The 23,149-nt window shown below is 44.8% G+C and overlaps 1 long non-coding RNA gene across 5 annotated transcripts; it reads right to left on the bottom strand.

Annotated features, from left to right (window-relative positions):
• Window positions 1-6,692: 6,692 nt before the first annotated feature.
• On the bottom strand, window positions 6,693-14,275 carry LOC125786809 (uncharacterized). 5 transcript variants are annotated; one of them, XR_007428829.1, is made up of 5 exons: window positions 13,389-13,527; window positions 8,864-8,908; window positions 8,473-8,526; window positions 8,147-8,222; window positions 6,693-6,729 (listed from the first exon to the last, which is right to left on the bottom strand). It is a non-coding gene; the product is annotated as an uncharacterized LOC125786809 (long non-coding RNA). The 5 variants fall into 5 exon arrangements; XR_007428832.1 differs by lacking the exon at window positions 13,389-13,527 and adding an exon at window positions 12,126-12,190; XR_007428831.1 differs by lacking the exons at window positions 8,864-8,908; window positions 13,389-13,527 and adding an exon at window positions 14,169-14,275.
• Between the last annotated feature and the right edge of the window lie 8,874 nt (window positions 14,276-23,149).

The following is a 23,149-nucleotide window of genomic DNA, read 5'->3' on the forward strand; positions in this document are numbered from 1 at the left end:
AGCAACCGCCTAGCAACACCCTAGCAACCACCTAGCAACACCTTAGCAACCACCCCGGATACCATAGCAACACCTTAGCAACACCATAGCAGATACCAGCCAGCACTGCAATCACACTCGCAGTTTCTGTAGGAACTGCAATCTAGTTATTATTATTATTATTATTATTATTATTCCACCTGTTTTTTGTCCGGTTAACTAGTGCCGCAGTTTTCGAAATATCGACTTCGTTCAAAAGAGAAAACGTGCGTCCATATCGGGAATGGTGGGCTTGTATACAGCTTTCAGATCGGACTTACGTTTTTCGTAAAAACTTCGTAAGTACGCGTTTTTTTGCCCATTGAAAATGAATGGGCAGAACTTTGCACGCCCGTGGACGTCGCAATTTTTGAAATACGAAGATGAAACCAATTGAGGACCTGTAGAACTTATTGAGCTCTTTCCGAAAATATGCGTTACGAAAAGTTACGTCGTACGGATTTCGTACGATTGTCGTACGAAGTGGCCCCATTGGAATGAATGGGGCCAATCGGAGGACGGCAGCTAGATCGAAGGACAGGTAGCTAGAACTCCAGTACTGTGAGTGTATGGAGCAGCTATGGGATAAAACAGCATTAGGTCAAAAGTTTGGACACCCCGGCCCCCCAGTACTGTGTGTAATGGAGCCACGGGTCAAAAGTTTGGACACCCCGGCCCCCCCAGTACTGTGTTTAATGGAGCCACGGGTCAAAAGTTTGGACACCCCCGAACGGCCAGAGCAACCTAGCGTGCATAGCTGATTGATGAATTTGCACGTTGCGTAGCAACGTGCAAACACCATTTAATCTAATTTATGCATATAAATCACCTAGCAACCACCTAGAAACACCATAGCAACCACCACAGATACCATAGCAACACCTTAGCAACCGCCTAGCAACACCTTAGCAGCCACCTAGCAACCACCTAGCAACACCTTAGCAACCTCCCCGGATACCATAGCAACACCTTAGCAACCGCCTAGCAACACCTTAGCAACCGCATAGCAACCACTTAGCAACACCTTAGCAACCACCCCGGATACCATAGCAACACCTTAGCAACCGCCTAGCAACCACCTAGCAACACCTTAGCAACCACCCCGGATACCATAGCAACACCTTAGCAACCGCCTAGCAACACCTTAGCAACCACCTAGCAACACCTTAGCAACCACCCCGGATACCATAGCAACACCTTAGCAACCGCCTAGCAACACCCTAGCAACCACCTACCAACCACCTAGCAACACCTTAGCAACCACCCCGGATACCATAGCAACACCTTAGCAACCACCTAGCAACACCCTAGCAACCACCTAGCAACCACCTAGCAACACCTTAGCAACCACCCCGGATACCATAGCAACACCTTAGCAACCGCCTAGCAACCACCTAGCAACCACCTAGCAACCGCCTAGCAACCACCTAGCAACCACCTAGCAACACGTTAGCAACCACCCCGGATACCATAGCAACACCTTAGCAACCGCCTAGCAACACCTTAGCAACCACCTAGCAACCACTTAGCAACACCTTAGCAACCACCCCGGATACCATAGCAACACCTTAGCAACCGCCGAGCAACACCCTAGCAACCACCTAGCAACACCTTAGCAACCACCCTGGATACCATAGCAACACCTTAGCAACCGCCTAGCAACACCTTAGCAACCACCTAGCAACCACTTAGCAACACCTTAGCAACCACCCCGGATACCATAGCAACACCTTAGCAACCACCTAGCAACCACCTAGCAACCACCTAGCAACACCTTAGCAACCACCCCGGATACCATAGCAACACCTTAGCAACCGCCTAGCAACACCCTAGCAACCACCTAGCAACACCTTAGCAACCACCCCGGATACCATAGCAACACCTTAGCAACCACCTAGCAACACCTTAGCAACCACCCCGGATACCATAGCAACACCTTAGCAACCGCCTAGCAACCACCTAGCAACACCTTAGCAACCACCCCGGATACCATTGCAACACCTTAGCAACCACCTAGCAACACCTTAGCAACCACCTAGCAACCACTTAGCAACACCTTAGCAACCACCCTGGATACGATAGCAACACCTTAGCAACCACTTAGCAACACCTTAGCAGATACCAGCCAGCACTGCAATCACACTCGCAGTTTCTGTAGGAACTGCAATCTAGTTATTATTATTATTATTATTATTATTCCACCTGTTTTTTGTCCGGTTAACTAGTGCCGCAGTTTTCGAAATATCGACTTCGTTCAAAAGAGAAAACGTGCGTCCATATCGGGAATGGTGGGCTTGTATACAGCTTTCCGATCGGACTTACGTTTTTCGTAAAAACTTCGTAAGTACGCGTTTTTTTGCCCATTGAAAATGAATGGGCAGAACTTTGCACGCCCGTGGACGTCGCAATTTTTGAAATACTAAGATGAAACCAATTGAGGACCTGTAGAACTTATTGAGCTCTTTCCGAAAATATGCGTTACGAAAAGTTACGACGTACGGATTTCGTACGAATGTCGTACGAAGTGGCCCCATTGGAATGAATGGGGCCAATCGGAGGACGGCAGCTAGATCGAAGGACAGGTAGCTAGAACTCCAGTACTGTGTGTAATGGAGCAGCTATGGGATAAATCAGCGTTAGGTCAAAAGTTTGGACACCCCGGCCCCCCAGTACTGTGTGTAATGGAGCCACGGGTCAAAAGTTTGGACACCCCGGCCCCCCAGTACTGTGTGTAATGGAGCCACGGGTCAAAAGTTTGGACACCCCCGAACGGCCAGAGCAACCTAGCGTGCATAGCTGATTGATGTATTTGCACGTTGCGTAGCAACGTGCAAACACCATTTAATCAAATTTATGCATATACATCACCTAGCAACCACCTAGAAACACCATAGCAACCACCCCGGATACCATAGCAACACCTTAGCAACCGCCTAGCAACACCATAGCAACCACCTAGCAACCATCTAGCAACACCTTAGCAACCACCCCAGATACCATAGCAACACCTTAGCAACCCCCTAGCAACACCCTAGCAACCACCTAGCAACCACCTAGCAACACCTTAGCAACCACCCCGGATACCATAGCAACACCTTAGCAACCGCCTAGCAACACCCTAGCAACCACCTAGCAACCACCTAGCAACACCTTAGCAAACACCCCGGATACCATAGCAACACCTTAGCAACCGCCTAGCAACACCCTAGCAACCACCTAGCAACCACCTAGCAACACCTTAGCAACCACCCCGGATACCATAGCAACACCTTAGCAACCGCCTAGCAACACCCTAGCAACCACCTAGCAACCACCTAGCAACACCTTAGCAACCACCCCGGATACCATAGCAACACCTTAGCAACCGCCTAGCAACACCCTAGCAACCACCTAGCAACACCTTAGCAACCACCCCGGATACCATAGCAACACCTTAGCAACCGCCTAGCAACACCCTAGCAACCACCTAGCAACACCTTAGCAACCACCCCGGATACCATAGCAACACCTTAGCAACCGCCTAGCAACACCCTAGCAACCACCTAGCAACACCTTAGCAACCACCCCGGATACCATAGCAACACCTTAGCAACCGCCTAGCAACACCTTAGCAACCACCTAGCAACACCTTAGCAACCACTCCGGATACCATAGCAACACCTTAGCAACCGCCTAGCAACACCTTAGCAACCACCTAGCAACACCTTAGCAACCCCCCCTGATACCATAGCAACACCTTAGCAACCGCCTAGCAACACCCTAGCAACCACCTAGCAACCACCTAGCAACACCTTAGCAACCACCCCGGATACCATAGCAACACCCTAGCAACCACCTAGCAACACCTTAGCAACCACCCCGGATACCATAGCAACACCTTAGCAACCGCCTAGCAACACCTTAGCAACCACCTAGCAACCACCTAGCAACACCTTAGCAACCACCCCGGATACCATAGCAACACCTTAGCAACCGCCTAGCAACACCTTAGCAACCACCTAGCAACATCTTAGCAACCACCACGGATACCATAGCAACACCTTAGCAACCACCTAGCAACCACCTAGCAACACCCTAGCAACCACCCCGGATACCATAGCAACACCTTAGCAACCGCCTAGCAACACCCTAGCAACCACCTAGCAACACCTTAGCAACCACCCCGGATACCATAGCAACACCTTAGCAACCGCCTAGCAACACCTTAGCAACCACTTAGCAACACCTTAGCAACCACCCCGGATACCATAGCAACACCTTAGCAACACCATAGCAGATACCAGCCAGCACTGCAATCACACTCGCAGTTTCTGTAGGAACTGCAATCTAGTTATTAGTGTGATTGCAGTAATGCAATCACAGTATTGTTCTTCTTAAGTCTTATTCTTCTTCTTCTTCTTCTTATTATTATTAGTGTGATTGCAGTAATGCAATCACAGTATTGTTCTTCTTAAGTCTTATTCTTATTATTATTATTATTATTATTATTATTATTATTATTATTCCACCTGTTTTTTGTCCGGTTAACTAGTGCCGCAGTTTTCGAAATATCGACTTCGTTCAAAAGAGAAAACGTGCGTCCATATCGGGAATGGTGGGCTTGTATACAGCTTTCCGATCGGACTTACGTTTTTCGTAAAAACTTCGTAAGTACGCGTTTTTTTGACCATTGAAAATGAATGGGCAGAACTTTGCACGCCCGTGGACGTCGCAATTTTTGAAATACGAAGATGAAACCAATTGAGGACCTGTAGAACTTATTGAGCTCTTTCCGAAAATATGCGTTACGAAAAGTTACGACGTACGGATTTCGTACGAATGTCGTACGAAGTGGCCCCATTGGAATGAATGGGGCCAATCGGAGGACGGCAGCTAGATCGAAGGACAGGTAGCTAGAACTCCAGTACTGTGTGTAATGGAGCAGCTATGGGATAAATCAGCGTTAGGTCAAAAGTTTGGACACCCCGGCCCCCCCCCAGTACTGTGTGTAATGGAGCCATGGGTCAAAAGTTTGGACACCCCGGCCCCCCCCCAGTACTGTGTGTAATGGAGCCATGGGTCAAAAGTTTGGACACCCCGGCCCCCCAGTACTGTGTGTAATGGAGCCACGGGTCAAAAGTTTGGACACCCCCGAACGGCCAGAGCAACCTAGCGTGCATAGCTGATTGATGTATTTGCACGTTGCGTAGCAACGTGCAAACACCATTTAATCTAATTTATGCATATAAATTACCTAGCAACCACCTAGAAACACCATAGCAACCACCCCGGATACCATAGCAACACCTTAGCAACCGCCTAGCAACACCCTAGCAACCACCTAGCAACCACCTAGCAACACCTTGGCAACCATCCCGGATACCATAGCAACACCTTAGCAACCGCCTAGCAACACCCTAGCAACCACCTAGCAACCACCTAGCAACACCTTAGCAACCACCCCAGATACCATAGCAACAACTTAGCAACCGCCTGGCAACACCTTAGCAACCACCTAGCAACCACCTAGCAACACCTTAGTAACCACCCCAGATACCATAGCAACACCTTAGCAACCGCCTAGCAACACCTTAGCAACCACCTACCAACCACTTAGCAACACCTTAGCAACCACCCCGGATACCATAGCAACACCTTAGCAACCGCCTAGCAACACCCTAGCAACCACCTAGCAACCACCTAGCAACACCTTAGCAACCACCCCGAATACCATAGCAACACCTTAGCAACCACCTAGCAACCGCCTAGCAACACCCTAGCAACCACCTAGCAACCACCTAGCAACACCTTAGCAACCACCCCGGATACCATAGCAACACCTTAGTAACCGCCTAGCAACACCCTAGCAACCACCTAGCAACCACCTAGCAACACCTTAGCAACCACCCCGGATACCATAGCAACACCTTAGCAACCGCCTAGCAACACCCTAGCAACCACCTAGCAACCACCTAGCAACACCTTAGCAACCACCCCGAATACCATAGCAACACCTTAGCAACCACCTAGCAACCGCCTAGCAACACCCTAGCAACCACCTAGCAACACCTTAGCAACCACCCCGGATACCATAGCAACACCTTAGCAACCGCCTAGCAACACCCTAGCAACCACCTAGCAACCACCTAGCAACACCTTAGCAACCACCCCGGATACCATAGCAACACCTTAGCAACCGCCTAGCAACACCCTAGCAACCACCTAGCAACCACCTAGCAACACCTTAGCAACCACCCCGGATACCATAGCAACACCTTAGCAACCGCCTAGCAACACCCTAGCAACCACCTAGCAACCACCTAGCAACACCTTAGCAACCACCCCGGATACCATAGCAACACCTTAGCAACCGCCTAGTAACACCCTAGCAACCACCTAGCAACCACCTACCAACACCTTAGCAACCACCCCGGATACCATAGCAACACCTTAGCAACCGCCTAGCAACACCCTAGCAACCACCTAGCAACCACCTAGCAACACCTTAGCAACCACCCCGGATACCATAGCAACACCTTAGCAACCGCCTAGCAACACCCTAGCAACCACCTAGCAACCACCTAGCAACACCTTAGCAACCACCCCGGATACCATAGCAACACCTTAGCAACCGCCTAGCAACACCTTAGCAACCACCTAGCAACCACCTAGCAACACCTTAGCAACCACCCCAAATACCATAGCAACACCTTAGCAACCGCCTAGCAACACCTTAGCAACCGCCTAGCAACACCTTAGCAACCACCTAGTAATCACCTAGCAACACCTTAGCAACCACCCCAGATACCATAGCAACACCTTAGCAACCGCCTAGCAACACCTTAGCAACCACCTAGCAACATCTTAGCAACCACCCCGGATACCATAGCAACACCTTAGCAACACCTTAGCACCAGCCAGCACTGCAATCACACTCGCAGTTTCTGCAGGAACTGCAATCTAGTTATTATTATTATTCCACCTGTTTTTTGTCCGGTTAACTAGTGCCGCAGTTTTCGAAATATCGACTTCGTCCAAAAGAGAAAACGTGCGTCCTTATCGGGAATGGTGGGCTTGTATACAGCTTTCCGATCGGACTTACGTTTTTCGTAAAAACTTCGTAAGTACGCGTTTTTTTGCCCATTGAAAATGAATGGCCAGAACTTTGCACGCCCGTGGACGTCGCAACTTTTGAAATACGAAGATGAAACCAATTGAGGACCTGTAGAACTTATTGAGCTCTTTCCGAAAATATGCGTTACGAAAAGTTACGACGTACGGATTTCGTACGATTGTCGTACGAAGTGGCCCCATTGGAATGAATGGGGCCAATCGGAGGACGGCTGCTAGATCGAAGGACAGGTAGCTAGAACTCCAGTACTGTGAGTGTATGGAGCAGCTATGGGATAAAACAGCATTAGGTCAAAAGTTTGGACACCCCGGCCCCCCAGTACTGTGTGTAATGGAGCCACGGGTCAAAAGTTTGGACACCCCGGCCCCCCCAGTACTGTGTGTAATGGAGCCACGGGTCAAAAGTTTGGACACCCCCGAACGGCCAAAGCAACCTAGCGTGCATAGCTGATTGATGTATTTGCACGTTGCGTAGCAACGTGCAAACACCATTTAATCTAATTTATGCATATACATCACCTAGCAACCACCTAGCAACACCTTAGCAACCACCTAGCAACACCTTAGCAACCACCCAGGATACCATAGCAACACCTTAGCAACCGCCTAGCAACACCTTAGCAACCACCTAGCAAACACCTAGCAACACCTTAGCAACCACCCTGGATACCATAGCAACACCTTAGCAACCGCCTAGCAACACCTTAGCAACCACCTAGCAACACCTTAGCAACCACCCCGGATACCATAGCAACACCTTAGCAACTGCCTAGCAACACCTTAGCAACCACCTAGCAACCACCTAGCAACACCTTAGCAACCACCCCGGATACCATAGCAACACCTTAGCAACCACCTAGCAACACCCTAGCAACCACCTAGCAACCACCTAGCAACACCTTAGCAACCACCCCGGATACCATAGCAACACCTTAGCAACCGCCTAGCAACACCCTAGCAACCACCTAGCAACCACCTAGCAACACCTTAGCAACCACCCCGGATACCATAGCAACACCTTAGCAACCGCCTAGCAACACCTTAGCAACCACCTAGCAACACCCTAGCAACCACCCCGGATACCATAGCAACACCTTAGCAACCGCCTAGCAACACCTTAGCAACCACCTAGCAACCACCTAGCAACACCTTAGCAACCACCCCGGATACCATAGCAACACCTTAGCAACCGCCTAGCAACACCCTAGCAACCACCTAGCAACCACCTAGCAACACCTTAGCAACCACCCCGGATACCATAGCAACACCTTAGCAACCGCCTAGCAACACCCTAGCAACCACCTAGCAACACCTTAGCAACCACCCCGGATACCATAGCAACACCTTAGCAACCACCTAGCAACACCCTAGCAACCACCCCGGATACCATAGCAACACCTTAGCAACCGCCTAGCAACACCTTAGCAACCACCTAGCAACCACCTAGCAACACCCTAGCAACCACCCCGGATACCATAGCAACACCTTAGCAACCGCCTAGCAACACCCTAGCAACCACCTAGCAACCACCTAGCAACACCTTAGCAACCACCCCGGATACCATAGCAACACCTTAGCAACCGCCTAGCAACACCCTAGCAACCACCTAGCAACCACCTAGCAACACCTTAGCAACCACCCCGGATACCATAGCAACACCTTAGCAACCGCCTAGCAACACCCTAGCAACCACCTAGCAACACCTTAGCAACCACCCTGGATACCATAGCAACACCTTAGCAACCACCTAGCAACACCCTAGCAACCACCTAGCAACCACCTAGCAACCACCTAGCAACACCTTAGCAACCACCCCGGATACCATAGCAACACCTTAGCAACCGCCTAGCAACACCTTAGCAACCACCTAGCAACACCTTAGCAACCACCCCGGATACCATAGCAACACCTTAGCAACACCATAGCAGATACCAGCCAGCACTGCAATCACACTCGCAGTTTCTGTAGGAACTGCAATCTAGTTCCACCTGTTTTTTGTCCGGTTAACTAGTGCCGCAGTTTTCGAGATATCGACTTCGTTCAAAAGACAAAACGTGCGTCCTTATCGGGAATGGTGGGCTTGTATACAGCTTTCCGATCGGACTTACGTTTTTCGTAAAAACTTCGTAAGTGTGCGCTTTTTTGCCCATTGAAAATGAATGGGCAGAACTTTGCACGGCCGTGTACGTCACAATTTTTGAGATACGAAGATGAAACCAATTGAGGACCTGTAGAACTTATTGAGCTCTTTCCGAAAATATGCGTCACGAAACGTTACGACATACGAATTTCGTACGATTGTCGTACGAAGTGGCCCCATAGGAATGAATGGGGCCATCGGAGGATGGCAGCTAGATCGAAGGACGGCAGCTAGAACTCCAGTACTGTGTGTAATGGAGCCACGGGTCAAAAGTTTGGGTACCCCGGCCAGCACTGCAATCACACTCGCAGTTTCTGTAGGAACTGCAATCTAGTTCCACCTGTTTTTTGTCCGGTTAACTAGTGCCGCAGTTTTCGAAATATCGACTTCGTTCAAAAGAGAAAACGTGCGTCCATATCGGGAATGGTGTGCTTGTATACAGCTTTCCGATCGGACTTACGTTTTTCGTAAAAACTTCGTAAGTACGCGTTTTTTTGCCCATTGAAAATGAATGGGCAGAACTTTGCACGCCCGTGGACATCGCAATTTTTGAAATACGAAGATGAAACCAATTGAGGACCTGTAGAACTTATTGAGCTCTTTCCGAAAATATGCGTTACGAAAAGTTACGTCGTACGGATTTCGTACGATTGTCGTACGAAGTGGCCCCATTGGAATGAATGGGGCCAATCGGAGGACGGCAGCTAGATCGAAGGACAGGTAGCTAGAACTCCAGTACTGTGAGTGTATGGAGCAGCTATGGGATAAAACAGCATTAGGTCAAAAGTTTGGACACCCCGGCCCCCCAGTACTGTGTGTAATGGAGCCACGGGTCAAAAGTTTGGACACCCCGGCCCCCCCAGTACTGTGTGTAATGGAGCCACGGGTCAAAAGTTTGGACACCCCCGAACGGCCAGAGCAACCTAGCGTGCATAGCTGATTGATGTTGCGTAGCAACGTGCAAACACCATTTAATCTAATTTATGCATATAAATCACCTAGCAACCACCTAGAAACACCATAGCAACCACCACAGATACCATAGCAACACCTTAGCAACCGCCTAGCAACACCTTAGCAGCCACCTAGCAACACCTTAGCAACCTCCCCGGATACCATAGCAACACCTTAGCAACCGCCTAGCAACACCTTAGCAACCGCATAGCAACCACTTAGCAACACCTTAGCAACCACCCCGGATACCATAGCAACACCTTAGCAACCGCCTAGCAACCACCTAGCAACACCTTAGCAACCACCCCGGATACCATAGCAACACCTTAGCAACCGCCTAGCAACACCTTAGCAACCACCTAGCAACACCTTAGCAACCACCCCGGATACCATAGCAACACCTTAGCAACCGCCTAGCAACACCCTAGCAACCACCTAGCAACACCTTAGCAACCACCCCGGATACCATAGCAACACCTTAGCAACCGCCTAGCAACACCCTAGCAACCACCTAGCAACCACCTAGCAACACCTTAGCAACCACCCCGGATACCATAGCAACACCTTAGCAACCGCCTAGCAACCACCTAGCAACCACCTAGCAACCGCCTAGCAACCACCTAGCAACCACCTAGCAACACGTTAGCAACCCCCCCGGATACCATAGCAACACCTTAGCAACCGCCTAGCAACACCTTAGCAACCACCTAGCAACCACTTAGCAACACCTTAGCAACCACCCCGGATACCATAGCAACACCTTAGCAACCGCCGAGCAACACCCTAGCAACCACCTAGCAACACCTTAGCAACCACCCCGGATACCATAGCAACACCTTAGCAACCGCCTAGCAACACCCTAGCAACCACCTAGCAACACCTTAGCAACCACCCCGGATACCATAGCAACACCTTAGCAACCGCCTAGCAACACCTTAGCAACCACCTAGCAACCACTTAGCAACACCTTAGCAACCACCCCGGATACCATAGCAACACCTTAGCAACCACCTAGCAACCACCTAGCAACCACCTAGCAACACCTTAGCAACCACCCCGGATACCATAGCAACACCTTAGCAACCGCCTAGCAACACCTTAGCAACCACCTAGCAACCACTTAGCAACACCTTAGCAACCACCCCGGATACCATAGCAACACCTTAGCAACCACCTAGCAACCACCTAGCAACCACCTAGCAACACCTTAGCAACCACCCCGGATACCATAGCAACACCTTAGCAACCGCCTAGCAACCACCTAGCAACCACCTAGCAACACCTTAGCAACCACCCCGGATACCATAGCAACACCTTAGCAACCGCCTAGCAACACCCTAGCAACCACCTAGCAACCACCTAGCAACACCTTAGCAACCACCCCGGATACCATAGCAACACCTTAGCAACCGCCTAGCAACACCCTAGCAACCACCTAGCAACCACCTAGCAACACCTTAGCAACCACCCCGGATACCATAGCAACACCTTAGCAACCGCCTAGCAACCACCTAGCAACCACCTAGCAACCGCCTAGCAACCACCTAGCAACCACCTAGCAACACGTTAGCAACCACCCCGGATACCATAGCAACACCTTAGCAACCGCCTAGCAACACCTTAGCAACCACCTAGCAACCACTTAGCAACACCTTAGCAACCACCCCGGATACCATAGCAACACCTTAGCAACCGCCGAGCAACACCCTAGCAACCACCTAGCAACACCTTAGCAACCACCCCGGATACCATAGCAACACCTTAGCAACCGCCTAGCAACACCCTAGCAACCACCTAGCAACACCTTAGCAACCACCCTGGATACCATAGCAACACCTTAGCAACCGCCTAGCAACACCTTAGCAACCACCTAGCAACCACTTAGCAACACCTTAGCAACCACCCCGGATACCATAGCAACACCTTAGCAACCACCTAGCAACCACCTAGCAACACCTTAGCAACCACCCCGGATACCATAGCAACACCTTAGCAACCGCCTAGCAACCACCTAGCAACCACCTAGCAACACCTTAGCAACCACCCCGGATACCATAGCAACACCTTAGCAACCGCCTAGCAATACCTTAGCAACCACCTAGCAACCACCTAGCAACATCTTAGCAACCACCCCGGATACCATAGCAACACCTTAGCAACCACCTAGCAACACCTTAGCAACCACCTAGCAACACCTTAGCAGATACCAGCCAGCACTGCAATCACACTCGCAGTTTCTGCAGGAACTGCAATCTAGTTCTTCTTCTTCTTCTTCTTCTTATTATTCCACCTGTTTTTTGTCCGGTTAACTAGTGCCGCAGTTTTCGAAATATCGACTTCGTTCAAAAGAGAAAACGTGCGTCCATATCGGGAATGGTGGGCTTGTATACAGCTTTCCGATCGGACTTACGTTTTTCGTAAAAACTTCGTAAGTACGCGTTTTTTTGCCCATTGAAAATGAATGGGCAGAACTTTGCACGCCCGTGGACGTCGCAATTTTTGAAATACGAAGATGAAACCAATTGAGGACCTGTAGAACTTATTGAGCTCTTTCCGAAAATATGCGTTACGAAAAGTTACGACGTACGGATTTCGTACGAATGTCGTACGAAGTGGCCCCATTGGAATGAATGGGGCCAATCAGAGGACGGCAGCTAGATCGAAGGACAGGTAGCTAGAACTCCAGTACTGTGAGTGTATGGAGCAGCTATGGGATAAATCAGCGTTAGGTCAAAAGTTTGGACACCCCGGCCCCCCCCAGTACTGTGTGTAATGGAGCCATGGGTCAAAAGTTTGGACACCCCGGCCCCCCAGTACTGTGTGTAATGGAGCCACGGGTCAAAAGTTTGGACACCCCCGAACGGCCAGAGCAACCTAGCGTGCATAGCTGATTGATGTATTTGCACGTTGCGTAGCAACGTGCAAACACCATTTAATCTAATTTATGCATATAAATCACCTAGCAACCACCTAGAAACACCATAGCAACCACCACAGATACCATAGCAACACCTTAGCAACCGCCTAGCAACACCTTAGCAACCACCTAGCAACCACCTAGCAACACCTTAGCAACCTCCCCGGATACCATAGCAACACCTTAGCAACCGCCTAGCAACACCTTAGCAACCGCATAGCAACCACTTAGCAACACCTTAGCAACCACCCCGGATACCATAGCAACACCTTAGCAACCACCTAGCAACCACCTAGCAACACCTTAGCAACCACCCCGGATACCATAGCAACACCTTAGCAACCGCCTAGCAACACCTTAGCAACCACCTAGCAACACCTTAGCAACCACCCTGGATACCATAGCAACACCTTAGCAACCGCCTAGCAACACCCTAGCAACCACCTAGCAACCACCTAGCAACACCTTAGCAACCACCCCGGATACCATAGCAACACCCTAGCAACAACCTAGCAACCACCTAGCAACACCTTAGCAACCACCCTGGATACCATAGCAACACCTTAGCAACCGCCTAGCAACACCCTAGCAACCACCTAGCAACACCTTAGCAACCACCCCGGATACCATAGCAACACCTTAGCAACTGCCTAGCAACACCCTAGCAACCACCTAGCAACACCTTAGCAACCACCCTGGATACCATAGCAACACCTTAGCAACCGCCTAGCAACACCTTAGCAACCACCTAGCAACCACTTAGCAACACCTTAGCAACCACCCCGGATACCATAGCAACACCTTAGCAACCGCCTAGCAACCACCTAGCAACCACCTAGCAACACCTTAGCAACCACCCCGGATACCATAGCAACACCTTAGCAACCGCCTAGCAACACCCTAGCAACCACCTAGCAACACCTTAGCAACCATCCCGGATACCATAGCAACACCTTAGCAACCGCCTAGCAATACCTTAGCAACCACCTAGCAACATCTTAGCAACCAACCCGGATACCATAGCAACACCTTAGCAACCACCTAGCAACACCTTAGCAACCACCTAGCAACACCTTAGCAGATACCAGCCAGCACTGCAATCACACTCGCAGTTTCTGCAGGAACTGCAATCTAGTTCTTCTTCTTCTTCTTCTTCTTATTATTCCACCTGTTTTTTGTCCGGTTAACTAGTGCCGCAGTTTTCGAGATATCGACTTCGTTCAAAAGACAAAACGTGCGTCCTTATCGGGAATGGTGGGCTTGTATACAGCTTTCCGATCGGACTTACGTTTTTCGTAAAAACTTCGTAAGTGTGCGCTTTTTTGCCCATTGAAAATGAATGGGCAGAACTTTGCACGGCCGTGTACGTCACAATTTTTGAGATACGAAGATGAAACCAATTGAGGACCTGTAGAACTTATTGAGCTCTTTCCGAAAATATGCGTCACGAAACGTTACGACATACGAATTTCGTACGATTGTCGTACGAAGTGGCCCCATAGGAATGAATGGGGCCATCGGAGGATGGCAGCTAGATCGAAGGACGGCAGCTAGAACTCCAGTACTGTGTGTAATGGAGCCACGGGTCAAAAGTTTGGGTACCCCGGCCAGCACTGCAATCACACTCGCAGTTTCTGTAGGAACTGCAATCTAGTTAATACATAACTCATATATTGGTTCCTGTATAATTCCTCATGACTTCATCCTTAATGAATGCCGGAATTAATGTCATGACATGTACCCTCATTATAAAGTGTTACCAAAGTATTGATAAGTAACACTGTAAACTTAAAACAGATTAAAGTGAATAAGACTTAATATTTAGTTGAACTGCATCAAGCCTGTGACCCACTGACTTTTGTATTGTTTTTTAAGGCTATGCATCTCTTTTTAAACTGACATACAAAATGTTTCTCTAGGCTTCATCTGTATCACAGATGAGCTGGTATGTTTGGGATCATAAGCAGATCTTTTCTTTCTCCACACTTTAGCCTTTCCAGCACATTGGTAAAAGTTAATCTTTCTCTTATAAGTCCATAATCAGTTCACAGGCTTGTCTCTGTGCTTCTTGGCAAAATCCAACCTGAGCTACCTGTTCTTCTTGCTAATTAGTGGTTTACATCGGCTGGTGAAGCATGTGTTTGCACTCTGAAGGTTGTTGCTGACATCACAGTTATATTATTTATTTTTCTTTACAGAACTCACAATGTTTCTGTCATTTACTTTTCCGTTTTCCTTGATCTACCTGTTTGACATACAGCCCTAAAAAGAATGAAGAGATCACTTCAGTTTCTGAGTCTCTCTGATTTTACTATTACAGGTTTATGTTTGAGTAAAATGAACATTGTTGTTTTATTCTATAAACTACAGACAACAATTCTCCCAAATAAAAATATTCTCATTTAGAGCATTTATTTGCAGAAAATAAGAAATGGCTGAAATAACAAAAATATGCAGAGCTTTCATTTTCCTCAAATAATGCAAAGAAAACAAGTTCATATTCATTTCATTCAAGTTTTGAGAGTACAGAAATCAATATTTGGTGGAATAACCTTGGTTTTTGCGATTTTTGTAATCGGATGCGTTCTGGAGAGCTCACACTGCACGTTTGAATCGTTTGTCGTGTATGAACAACGCCTGCGATTCATCTGCACACACTGTACGGTCCGACTGACCTGCTGCGACGGGGGAGCTTACACTGCACGTCTAAACGCAGCCCGTAGGCGGAGCTTTCTTTGCGTACAAACTCTCGCTTCAACACAACATGTCGCCTTGCAAAAGAAAGCGCTTCTTTGCTTATTTGTGCCCTGTTGTGCGCTGAAAGTCCACGGAAGAGACGTACATGGACTCGCAGGTGGCTGAGGCGACGTGGACTCTACGGGTTGTCCGTTTTACAGAAGGAGAGCGCATAGAAAAATGACTGCGCGTCAGGCTGCGAAAGAAACACCAGCAGCTTAAATAAAATAAAATGATTTTATTTTTTATTCTGTTTATTGTTTATGTAAAAACTGGTTTTGCAACACTGAATATTAAACAAGCAATCGATTATTCACACTGGATAGGGACCCTCATTTACAGTGCCGCTGAGCATTAACAGTTTAAAAGGGATTAAAAAATATATATAAAAACTAGAAATAAAAACTGACATTTATTATAGACGAATAAAATATATACGTAAAAAAGGAAAAATAGGACCTTTTAAAAAGATCATAAAAATTGACATAAAAGGTAAAAAAATTATATCTTATGAAGATATATATTTAATGATTTGATTAATAAAAGAAGAAAACAAATTAAAATGAATAAATATAAAATATAAACTCATTAAAAATTCGTTTAAAATAACCCAGGCTTTCTGCAGAATAATCAAAGTTTCAGTTAAGTTTCAGTTTCAAATCATGAAAACAGCTCACCAAAACCTCAAACTATTCTTTATATTTGACAATATTTACTTACAGGTCCTTTGCTTGTACTTACAGGCCCATACTTATTTTTATTCAACTGAACTGAGTTTCTGTAGCCTCGCGCTGAATTCAGCTCCGCGCTGCAAAAGAGAGCGAGAGAGAGGCGCAGCGCATTTTGTCCGATTTATCTTGATTAATTATCAGTACATTTATTAGTTTTAGTAAGTTTAATAGCATTAATTTTACTACACTCTCCGACCTTATTTATTAAAACGTTTATTTTAGAAGACAGAGGTTATTCTGCGCGCAATGCCACGCGCTGCGCTAAGCTGGCTTTGCGTGGCTAATATTCTGGAGCACTGGACGAGATTTTAATTAATAAATTAATATATTTATAATTTTAATAAATTTGCCCTGGCGAAAAGAAACGAATTATAAAATATAGCTTTATATTTCTGTGCATGTTTTAAGTTGTATATAATTGACGGGCAGCACCAGATGTTGACAATGTGCTTTATTTTTCAGATATAATAGCAAAGTGAAATAAAATAAATTTATGTTTGTCAAAGTTATTTTCTCTTTTAATTTTTCTTTTCAAAAATTCCAGCTATTGACTGAGAATAAGCATCTGTTGAAATTATTAAACAGCAGAATGCCTGTGTCTGCTATATTAAGCTATAAGTCTGTGTACCGAACATAAATATAAATCCTTATAACTGACAGAAATAAATATGACTAATAATAATTTATAGTTACTGTGCATATATTTGGGAAAACAGGTCGTGACGTTAAGAAATCGGCCCGCAAAACAGCTCACACTGTGAGACAAGCGACCAAAATTTCTGGCATGTCAGAAATCCCTGGTCGCGTCCGACTGCTCCATTCGCAGCTCGTATGGGCAATTAATCGGACATCGCTTCCCCTCTCACACTGCACGACAAACGACGCACGATCAAGCTAAAATTCGGCCCGATCATGAAATTCAGTCACATCCGACCAGATCGGGCTTAAAATCGGGCTAAAATCGCACAGTGTCCGCCTGGCTTTACACACTGCTTTTGGATAGCTTTATGCTGCTTTACTCCTGGTGCAAAAATTCAAGCAGTTCAGTTTGGTTTGATGGCTTGTGATCATCCATCTTCTTCTTGATTATATTCCAGAGATTTTCTTTTTTTTTTTTTTTTTTTTGATAAAATCAAAGAGACTCATAATTTCAAAGTGTTCTCTTATTTTTCCAGAGCTGTTACTTAGTACACCAGTGATGACTTTCTTTCCTCAGGACATTCCAAACAGTTATTCTGGCTATGGATAGTATTTGTGCAATGGCTTTCCATCTTCTCTCAGCTTCAAGATCGCTTGTTTTTCCACCCATAAACATGTTTATTGTTTGAATAATTGATTTATCAGGACACACCTGAGCAACAAAACACACCTGTCAGTGACTTGTTCAGTACCTTCTACACAATACATATTATTAAAGGTGTTAACTTATATATAAAACCTTCTATGTAAAGACCTTTAAATAAAAACATAAATATTGATATTTTGCCTCAAACCCTAATGTTTTCAGTCTACAGCAGAAATAACAGGTTACTGTGACAATACTTTTGGAGGGGACTCTGTGTGTGTGTGTGTGTGTGTGTGTGTGTATATATATATATATATATATATATATATATATATATATATATATATATATATATATAAACAGAGGCTGCAGCAAATAAACCTAATCTTACATAGTCAGTGATGTTTAAGTCAATCAGATAATTATTTCTATTTTTTTCAAGAGATATTAGGCAGGTGCATAAATTTAGGAGAAATACCAGCCTCTAAATGCTTCCTATAGCTTCTAATGAGAGTCTGGCTTCTGGTTGAAGGTATTTTGGATCATTCTTCTTTATAAATCATCTCCAGTTCAGTCAGGTTTGATGGTTTCTGATCATGAACAGCCGCTTTAAATCACACCACAGATTTTATAATTTTATAATATTCAGGTCTGGGGACTGAGATGATCATTCCAGAATGTTGTACTTGTTCCTCTGCATGAATGCTTTAGTGCTTTAGTAGATTGTGAGCAGTGTTTAGTGTTTAGGGTCGTTGTCTTGTTGAAGTATCCAGCCCCGGAGCTTTAACTTCAACTTTCTCACTGATTCTTAAACATTGTTCTGAAGAATCTGCTGATTTTGACTGGAATCCATGAGACCCTCAACTTTAACAAGATTCCTAGTACCTGCACTGATCCACAGCCCCCCAGCATGATGAACCTACACCAGATTTTACTGTGGGGAGCAGTAAAGAGTTGGTGTTGGAATGCTGTGTTCTTTTTTTTCCTCCATGCATAAATAACCTCCCTCCAAACAACTCAATTTTATCGCATGGCAGGGGTCCCGAAGCTGAAGCGCAATACAGGCAGGGCTGCAGGTAGAGACGGCTTTTTACAGTGACTTGTGTCAAAATGTACTTGAGTAAAAGTAAAATTACCTATTTGAAAAACTATAAAAATTACAAATTACTCATAAAATCTAATCTACTCAATGACATTACTCAGTGACATGAGTAAATGTAATTCGTTACTTTCCACCTCTGGTAATAAGTTATTAAATATTGTTTATGAGTATCTAAACACATGTCAGCAAGCAGACAAGTTACATGAATAATGTCCCAAATGAAAAAAAAATTGCAACGAATCAGCACACAATGTCAATGTCACCGCGTGTGATAATACTTGCGATTGCTTTGCTGAATTTCATCTTCATCATGCGTCGTTTGTCGTGCAGTGTCAGAGGGAAAGTATGTCCGATTAACTGCCCAAACTAGCAGCTGATTGTTTCAAATACAAAAGCGAATTTCAGTTAAATAATAGCGAATTGAAATAAAATAGATTTATCTTTAGTCAAACAACTTTTTTCTTTTCATTTTTTTATTTCCAAAACTGGACTTTCACGATGTGAGAGAGAATGAGTGAGAATAAGCATCAGGTGTATCGGTCTTATTCTCAAAAGACAAAACATCTATGTTAATCTAGGAGTAAGTCCATATAAATCCTTATAAATGTCAGAAAAATATATAGCTAGTAACTAATATGTTTAGGTATATTTTATTTTATAGTTACGGCTGGTAAACAGAGGCGTCTCCGCTTTCCGACGCCGGTCAGCAGGCAGTAGGTTTTCTATTCGCGATGTCTTCAGGATTTGCAAAAATAAAAATAAATGATTTTCAGCACATCATTCGAGCTTCCACAGCAGAAGAGTTTAGATTGCAGAGCTGTGTGTAGCTAAATAGCCAATAAAACTGAGCCTTCTGAAGTGAGGAGAAACATTACATAAGATAGATAGAGTTAAATTTGGTCCAATGCGAAGGACAGTCAGAGGTATGAAGCTATTTCAAGTTAGTTGTTGATAGAAACAACACGTGTATCGGCTAGTGTGTTAAGCGCAGAGTGCTATACGCTTAAAATAAAGGCTATTAGGCTATATGCTTAAAATAAAAAATAAAATATTGTTTGTTCAGAAAGTATTTTATATTCTTAAACATTACTAATTATTGTCATTGGCCTATTTTGGTTTAATGAGTGTGCATGGCATACCGTTTTTTGTGTTTTTGGACAAGCTATATGCTAAATATTAAAATATTTGTTAAGAAAGTATTTTATATTCTTAAACCATGTTAAATTATATTAGATTAGAGGAAGGTCATTCAGATACAATTTTTTACCAAGATGGAAATGATCTGTGTTTTCGTGAATAACACTATAGACATAAAGCAAAAATTAAATAAGGTCATACACAGACTATTACATAGACAGCATCTTGCGTCATGGGATGCGCGTTCCCGAGAAGTAGGCTGTCCCAATTCGTACCTTAAAATGCTGTCTACTAAGATACATTATTCTGACCCTGTAATAAGGGAGCATTAGACCCTTCCTCAGCCGGTAAGGCAATCCCATGATGCAGCGCGGGGCAGCACAGCGTAGCTCAACTTCTTCCATCATGGCGGACGGAAGTGGATTGGCCAGCGGTGAAGTCATTTTCAAATGTAAGTTATTTAAGTTTTTATGGTGTTTAATGAGTTTTCTTGGCATAAAATAACATAAATCCGCATTTTTTCTTTTTTATATATATCGAGGTGTTAGCATTTATGCTAGCGGGTTTTGAAGCGCCAGTGCATTGTTTTAGATGGGCTGATGCTAACTAGCTTGTTAGCTCAAAAGCTAAGTAGCCTGACTAGCGATAATCAGCATTTTTTTTTTCAGTCGTCGTAATATTTTATTAGTTATCTCAGTCATCCCTTTCTGTATAGTTACTTAGACCTGTTGGGTTTATAAGATCTGTATGTGGGCTGTTTAACGTGATAGCCAGTGTTCAGATATACAAATTACTTCCACTCTTTTAGGGAGCAGATCAGCAATAGAAGCCTTTATAAAGGCTCGCATAGAGAAGGAGAGGCTCTTCACTGGGGAGAAAAACTCAGCTCTCTCAGCATGGAAGTAAGAGCTTATATTAGCTAAACTAGTTAGTTAAACGATAATATATTCTCATTCTATTCCATCTTAAATGATGCAGCTTTTACACTTTGATACATTAATCCAACCAGCTAGCTAACTGCTTATGATTACAATAATAAAACAATAGGTTTGTGGCAAATAAGTTGATAGAAAACCACTTTAGAAAAGTAGTTAATACGTAACTAATGCATTGCCAGTTACAGCATATCTAAGCTAATATTAAGCTAATAATTGCTTAAGTTATACATTCATGCATTTAGACATCTTTCTAAACTAATTAAAATATGTAGGTAGATTTTGCAAAATGTTTGATTACACTTAAATTGAAGCCTTTGTGTAGATCACTGAAGTTAAAATGGTGTTATTTTCCTCAACTATAAAGCATCTTAATGCCATCATTTGTTTTTGTTTGTTCTTTGACAGAACTATTCTTCTGGATTTGGGGCTTGCGGACAAAGTAAAAGAAATGGGACAACTTAAAAAATAAATACAAAGTAAGTTCAAAGATTAACCTGAAATTGTGTAGAATAATTTATGTATTTTATTGATTTTTATGTATTGATTTGAGTGTAGTATAGATATGTAAATTATTGTTAAAGTATAATTGAGGGGGAGACAGAAGAGAGCAGAGCAGGATCGGTCAGACTGCTTGTATAACCTCCTAGAAAAGTTAGTTAACAAAATTAACTGAGATAAATTTATGCATGTTTCACAATAAAGTTGCCTTTTTTTTTAAAGTTGAGAACTGCCATTTGTGTGTGTTTTTAAAGCAGTCATTGAAAACTAATGCATGCCTTAGTAGGTATTCTATACTGATATAAACTTACTTAATAGGTTGCTCATTATAACACTGAAATTCATACTTCAATTGAATTGTTTATATTGTTTATTCTAACCACACTAACAGAACATAACATTAACAGAGAGTAGAACAAAGCAGAGCACCCTTGCATCATGTACTGAGCCAGGAAAGCAAATAAAAACATCAAGAAACTTTGCCTGGTGGTCACAGACAGCCTGAAATTGCACAGAGGGGTAGAGCTTCCGGTTTCTGTAGCACTGTGCATCAGGTTCTCCAGGGGCTTTGATTCGCACATGGCACCCATCTATGGCACCCACTACAGAGTGAAAAGCTGCATGGTTTCCCAGCCTCACAAAGTCATCAGAGATGCTCTGCAGTTCTCCAGGTTTTGGGTGCCGGATAACTTTCGGAAGGATTCACCGCATTTCATTGGCCACTCTGTGAATTACACGGTGCATAGAAAAAGCACGCGACACAACATGGTATGATGTGCCACAGGCCAACCAAAAAAGAAAAACCAAGACTTCAATGGTCCCTCCCCAACCATGGGTGCTCTCGTGCTGACTGAGTTTAAAAGCACTGTCAGGGATTTCATGGTTCAGGCGAAAGTCAGGCTTGGTGTTTTGGGTGTCATCCAGGAATATTCTCAGAAGTGGTACACTTGAATTCAGAGCACAGTATCTTGTAGGTCTTTCTCCCTGCAAGAAATGAAAAATTACTTTTATATATGCTATTTATTTATTTAGTGTGTGAACAGTTCTTTTTCAAAACAGAAAAGTGATTTGTTCCTTTGTGTTTAAAGAATATCACTTATCTGTTTTGTAAATTAACTGTTCACACTAAGAGGTGGGCGGATCGATCCAAATATCGATAATATCGATACCAACGCTGGTATTGGTATTGAGCAATACTCGTGTAAAAATATCGATATTCAAGCTTTTTTCTCTGCCGCACGCACTGACTGCTTTGCACGAGGATTCACCACAGTCTACTCTCTGGTCTCTTGTTGTTGCACATGCGTCACATGGCTCAGAAAAGCCATCCAAACCGCCACGCAGGTAGGCTCAGCCTGGCCCCGCCCACTCAGCGCTCTCCTCGAGTCGACACGCCTCTACCTCAGGAGATTAGTGTTGAGTGATATTTTTTTACACTCTGTTTATTTAAGAAAAACTTGCATTTGAATTGCACTGAAAGGAAGACAATTCCTTATTTTTTATTGTTTTTCCAAATGACATTTCTATTAAAAAAAAGAAACAAAGAAACAAAGAACTAGAAAAGATGTCTAGTGAGGGGAGAA

This window comes from Astyanax mexicanus, chromosome 22 (genome assembly GCF_023375975.1).
Source record: "Astyanax mexicanus isolate ESR-SI-001 chromosome 22, AstMex3_surface, whole genome shotgun sequence".
Lineage (NCBI taxonomy): Eukaryota > Metazoa > Chordata > Actinopteri > Characiformes > Acestrorhamphidae > Astyanax > Astyanax mexicanus.